The 5,744-nt window shown below is 41.7% G+C and overlaps 1 protein-coding gene across 1 annotated transcript in view; it reads right to left on the reverse strand.

Moving 5' to 3' along the window:
- Nucleotides 1-5,744, reverse strand: part of Dlc1 (DLC1 Rho GTPase activating protein) — a 171,853-nt gene that overhangs the window by 43,323 nt on the left and 122,786 nt on the right. The gene's annotated exons all lie outside the window — the stretch shown is intronic.

Genomic DNA, 5,744 nt, shown 5'->3' on the forward strand with positions numbered 1-5,744 from the left:
CCCACCTCGGGATGTCTCTGACCCCGCCCCCCTGGCCCAGGCTCCGCCCCGCGCCTCCTCCGCCCGGGAGTGGAATGTTTTCCCTGGCCCTGCACGTCTGCTAAGGGGAGCGACCAAAAGTCGCCAGCTATTGGCCTCGGGGGCAAAAGCAAAGCCTACGAGGCACTTCCTTGGCGGTGGAGATGTCCCCTTCTGGACACTGGGACAGCATGCACTTTCCCTTTGGGCTCTGCGCACCCCCCCACCCCACCCCCGCCTTCATTCCGGTAGGCATTGCGAATATTTGTGGCAATGGAGGGGAAGCCGGCAGATAGGGATGGGTCTGTAAAATGGGAAAAAACCGTGCAAGTCTTCGGAACATTCATTATTCCTTGCCAAAGCTCACGGGAACAGAGCAAAGGTAGGGAATAAACCCTGTTCAGAGAGGGCTCCAGTCTTTACCCAACACATACTGAGAGACCACCGTGGGCGCAGTCACAGCCAGTGAGTGGCTTCCAGACTGGTGTTTGGACTCTAATTCACCTCCAACTACTAGACCTGTTCTGTGCCAGGCTGGGGAATGCAGATTCCAAATCTCTTAGGGTGAGAATCTGCAATCTCTCCCCAATCTCTCAGGTGATTCTGAAGCACTTGTAGTTTTCGCAGGCTTCTCCTATCTGAAGGAGCTTCGTTTAAAAATGCACAGTAGAATACAATCCTACTGAGATCTTTAAAAATTCCCTACCAGGATTTTTTAAAAATTTACTTTGAAGTAATTTGATGCTTTCTGCCTGTAATCTCTGGGCAAGGAAGATGAACCCAAACTCATTCAGCCAACAGATACAGAGAGGAATACCTGCCCTGTGCTGAATGCTTTTTTAGGCTTGGGAGATAAGGCAGTGAACAAGAGGCAAACATCCCTTTCCTGCAGGCGTTTACTTCCTAGTTGCAAAACTGCACAATAAACAAAAAAGTAAGTTAAAATGTATAATATGTTAGATAAGATCTACAAAGCAGGAGAGGAGATAGAAGAATTGGGATCAGAGTTTTTTCTTAGGAATAGGAACATAAATTAAACAATAATCTCCTAACTAGGGCTTCAAATGTATCGATTTCCCAGCCATCTCTTAATTTACAAATAAAGACTCTCTACCCTCATATTTTCAATAAAACAATAAAAATACTAACAGCATCCCTGGCTCCCCAGTTCAGCCAAAGTAGGGTTCCGCTCTGGAGAGCACAGGGCTCCTCCTTTCTACAGTTGTGTCTTCCCAGGACTTTTACTCAGCTGCTAGGAACACTGGTAATCCAGGGCATGTCTGGCCTCTGCAAGCCCAGGAGTTCACAGCCGCGAAGGGAATGCAACATTGTGTTTGGGGTTCTGGGTAGGGAAGGTCTGACCTGACCAAGGAAACCACCCCGCCCCCGAAAGTGTACACACTGGAGGACAGGTCAGATGCCCTCAAATGCAACCAAGGGGAAATGTGACTCCAAAGGCAGCCAGAAAAGTAAGTACAAAAACTTGCAGTTCCCTTCATGACTATGTGAAGGATTTTAAATATTCTTCACGGTGATAAGCAGAATCCGTTTTAATAGAAGAAAGCATCCCTCGATCAGCTCTATGTTTTGAGAAGACTGCTCAGGCTACAGAGTAAAGTTCAAACCTAGGGACATATATCTCTGAAACATACTCAATTTCTTTTATTTCTTAGAAGTTCAAACCTCGAAAATATAGACATCCCAGGCATCTCTCCCAAAGTATACCAATTCTTAGAATAAGCTCTTCACACTTACTGTTTACGTAAATACTGGAGGTGAGGCAGTATTCTGTTTTTAGTTATGTTTCTAGGAGGAGGCACCTCTGATACACCCATTCCCACTGAATGTTCCAGAATAAAATACACTGACCTTTTTGTCTCTCTTTGTTGGAGCCCCATTCCTTTCTTTTTTATTATTGGTCCTGCCTTCTCTGGATCTTCCTAACATCATTAAGTCTCTCTGGAGATTTGTATTGTGGATTGTTCATAATATAATTTAGGACTAATAACTTCAAAAACATTTTTCTTGGTAATTCATCAGTTTGCGTTTGACCTTTACTGAATCTTGTCTTCCTCTGTTATTAGTTTATTGGTACAACCTGTGACCAAGGCCAAAACCCAATTTTCATAGTTTTAACTCCATTACAAAAGGATGGATTATTTTGAATTATATTTTGAAGGTTGTTAGCCTTGTGGAATCGCGGTTGAAAGGGGACTTTTGGAACAGATCACTTACTAACGTGGAGAGGAGCGTTATGTTTAGCCCTTGAATGCTTCTGTTTCTTCTAAAATAGGTAGGTTATAACAGTGTGTATCCCCTGCGGTTTTTATGAGGATTGGATGAGATAATGCATAAAAATGGGGGGCACTTAAGAAGCACTCAATAGTGTTAGCCACTATTATTAGGATATACGGATATACGCTGTCTGTCGTATCATCAGCAGACTGGTGCCGGGACCTGCGTCCCCACCACGTTTGGATACCCAAATCTCAAGTCTTACATAAAGTGGCACGATGTTCTCCTGTGTCCTGTGCATATCCTCCCCCAGGCTTCAAACCACCTCTAGATTAATTATAATATCTACTATAATATAAATGCTGTGTTACACCCAATTGTTTAGGGCACAGTAACAACAACAACAAAAAGTCTACATGTGCTCTGCACAGATCATTTCTTTCCCAAATATATTTGATTGCCGATGTGTTGAATCCACGGACAGGGAAGCTGCAGACAGGGAGGGCTGACTCTCCTATTCAGTGGGCACGTTAAACCAGAACATGAAATTCCTATCTAAATACGACCAGACAGAAGGTTAAAGCAACAGGAAACAAGACCTTGATTTTCACCTCTCTGAATCTGAGCAGGCTTTACAAACCAGGGGAGAAAGAAGTAGTAATGTCTTTAGGAGAGTGGACACGCAGGGGTATTTAAGAAGGTCCCAAGGCCCCCTCAGAGTCCTTCCTCTTCATTTAACCTTCAACTCATCTCCGGAGGTTTCGTCTGTCACCGGTAGCTGACTTCAGAATGAGTTTGTCAGCTGATCTGCACTGACTGAGATTTTGTTATTCAACACTGGACACTTTAGACGCAGGAGTTACTTTTGCACAGTAGCCCTTTCCCTGCCAGCACTGGCCATCCTCGGAAAGCTCTTCAGTACATGAGGATAAAATCCAATGCAAATCACACCAGGCTTTGGGGTTGTTGTTATTAGTTATCTGTTCTCTGTGGCAGATGTTTTTTTTTTTTTTTTTTTTTTAACGATTTGGCACAGGGACCTGTGGTGTTTTCTTCCTCAGTGTGGGCATCAGGTGCATGGAGGTTATTCTTCGGGGTAACTTGCAATAATAGGATTTTTTTTTTCACTTTCAACCACAATATTACCAAAAAGAAAAAAATCCTATTAACTAACCACTAATCTGTGTGGCTGAAGCCTTAGTGATGAAGGAGGCCACTCCGTTTGGTTCTTACCCCATTTTAATAGTTGAAATTAGATACTGCCAATGTTGCCCAAGGACCCTTGCAATTTTTTCCTGCCATAATGCATTAAAACAAAACGTAAAGGTGCTCAGGCATGCGACACTGGTTCAGTAAAGCAGGTCATGTGGAATGGTGCGAAACGGGGAACCCAGGACCCCACCACCCCACCCCGCCCAGGAAGACAGCTGCCCTTTATGAACTTGCCTACTGGCACATGGGACATAACAATCCCAATATGCTGAGCTTCTGTCTCTCAAAAGCCCCTTTCCTTCCATCCGTCCTCCCCTTTCTTTTCTTTCCTTGCCTTCCTTTTCTTCTTTCTTCTTCTCTCTCCTTCTCCTGCTTCCATCTCTCACTCTCTTCTGTCTTTTATTTCTTTCCAGTGCTGGAGAACGAACCGAGAGCCTTTGCCATGTGGGGCAAGAGCTGTACCGCTCAGCCACACCTCCAGCCCCATTTCTCAATTTTTTAAAAAAAATAAAATCTCCCAGATGTTAAATGTTGGCAACTAATCTTTTTTTAAAATTTTAAAGCCATTCCAAGTAATTTCCATTTTGAGCATAATTTAGCCCTAGGGCAATCAATTTAAACCTATCCTCTAGTGATAGGAGCCAAGCAATGTCTGGAAGTTTCATTCTCTCCACTAGGAACTAAAAGCCTCCGCTGCACTTGGAAAATGTGATATGATCTGTGTTCAGTGGAACATTATGAAATTGCTGGAGAAAATAATTTTGATTGGTAATGATGAAGAAAAGAAAGTTTTGAAAATAATGTTAAACAGTATTCAATTAAGGAAAATAAATAAATTTGAGATTGAATGAATGAAATCATCCATTTATTTATAACTAGAGGGACCCTAGCCCTGGTTCTCCCCACTCCGAGTTCTTACTGGTATTTAGTCTTTTCAGACACTTTCATATACCCCAGTGCTAGAAGTATAGGATGGAGGAAGAAGAGAAAGAAGGCATACGCAGTGACATAAATGCATCCTCTTTTAATTTTACCGAAGTAGCTGTCTTGTTCAGGTAGGTCTTCTTGATGACAACATTTGAATAACTTAGTTCAAAATATCTGCAAGGTAAACTTAATCTCCCAGAAATATTTTTAGTAAGGGACAGAGAGTATGTACAACAAATATGATATAAATCTACTTTCTGGTTAATCACTTAAACCCCAAATATAAATGACCCTGGAATTGTACTTTCATTTAGCAGATACTCATTAAATCCTAGAAAAGGCAGCGTGTTGTGTGTGAAACAAAAACACACAGGATTGGGGCTGGGGCTGGGGCTAACAGGAGAAAACTGTTGGGCAGAAAACAGGGACAGCTATGGCTCTCTCTGAGTCAGGATGGGGGTTTGAACACGCGGAATTCTCATGGAGATGTTTACAGTATTCCTGGTAGAATTTCCTTTAAAAGTCTCGTTCACCCAAAGACTCAGATGTGGGTTAGCCCAAGGCTTTGCTGCTAAAATTGGCAGAGAAGATGAGGACCCAGGAGTGCTGGACTGGTCAAGCCCCTGCCACAGCTCCTTTTCCATTTGACCTTTGCCAGTGACAACTCTGATTCTTTCATGTGGCCTCTGACTACTCAAAAACGAAGCAAGTGGAAAGTAAACAAGTTCTGATTATTTTTGAGTCCATGAAAGCAATTAGGTCATTTTCCCACCGAATTAACCAATTTAAAGGGCATCCTTTGATTGTTTGTCTCTTCTGCTATTATACTCAGATTTAGTAGTCCTTTTTGAGCTGGCAACCCATAATTCATTGGTAGGGGAGGATGGACAATGTTATTTTGTAAGAACTAATCATATTTAATCCTTTGTTATCTTACTTAAATTTTATGATTGTAAAACAATCATTTAAACATTTGGAGAATATGGAAAAGAATGAAGAAAAAATAAAACCTCATAATTAGACTACTAGAAATAATTATTAATGTATTACATTTACATGTCTAGCCTCTCAGTCCTACAAAATTGAAATTATTTATATATATAGTGTAATATTTTATTTCACTTAACATAGCTAGAGAATATGATTTATTATAGTTGCATTATATTCATCCAATGGACATACCATTAATTAACCAATGTTGAGCTTTTATTTATTCACCATCTTTTCTTTAATGGGCATTCTTTCACAATCCACATTTTTAAAGCACAAGAATGATAATTTCCAGACCGGGGGATTAGCTCAGTGGTATCACAGCCTGCCTGGCAAAGTCCCAAGTTTGATACCCTAGTACA

The sequence above is a fragment of the Fukomys damarensis genome, unplaced genomic scaffold, assembly GCF_012274545.1.
Source record: "Fukomys damarensis isolate Sample0158 unplaced genomic scaffold, DMR_v1.0_HiC HiC_scaffold_18, whole genome shotgun sequence".
NCBI lineage: Eukaryota > Metazoa > Chordata > Mammalia > Rodentia > Bathyergidae > Fukomys > Fukomys damarensis.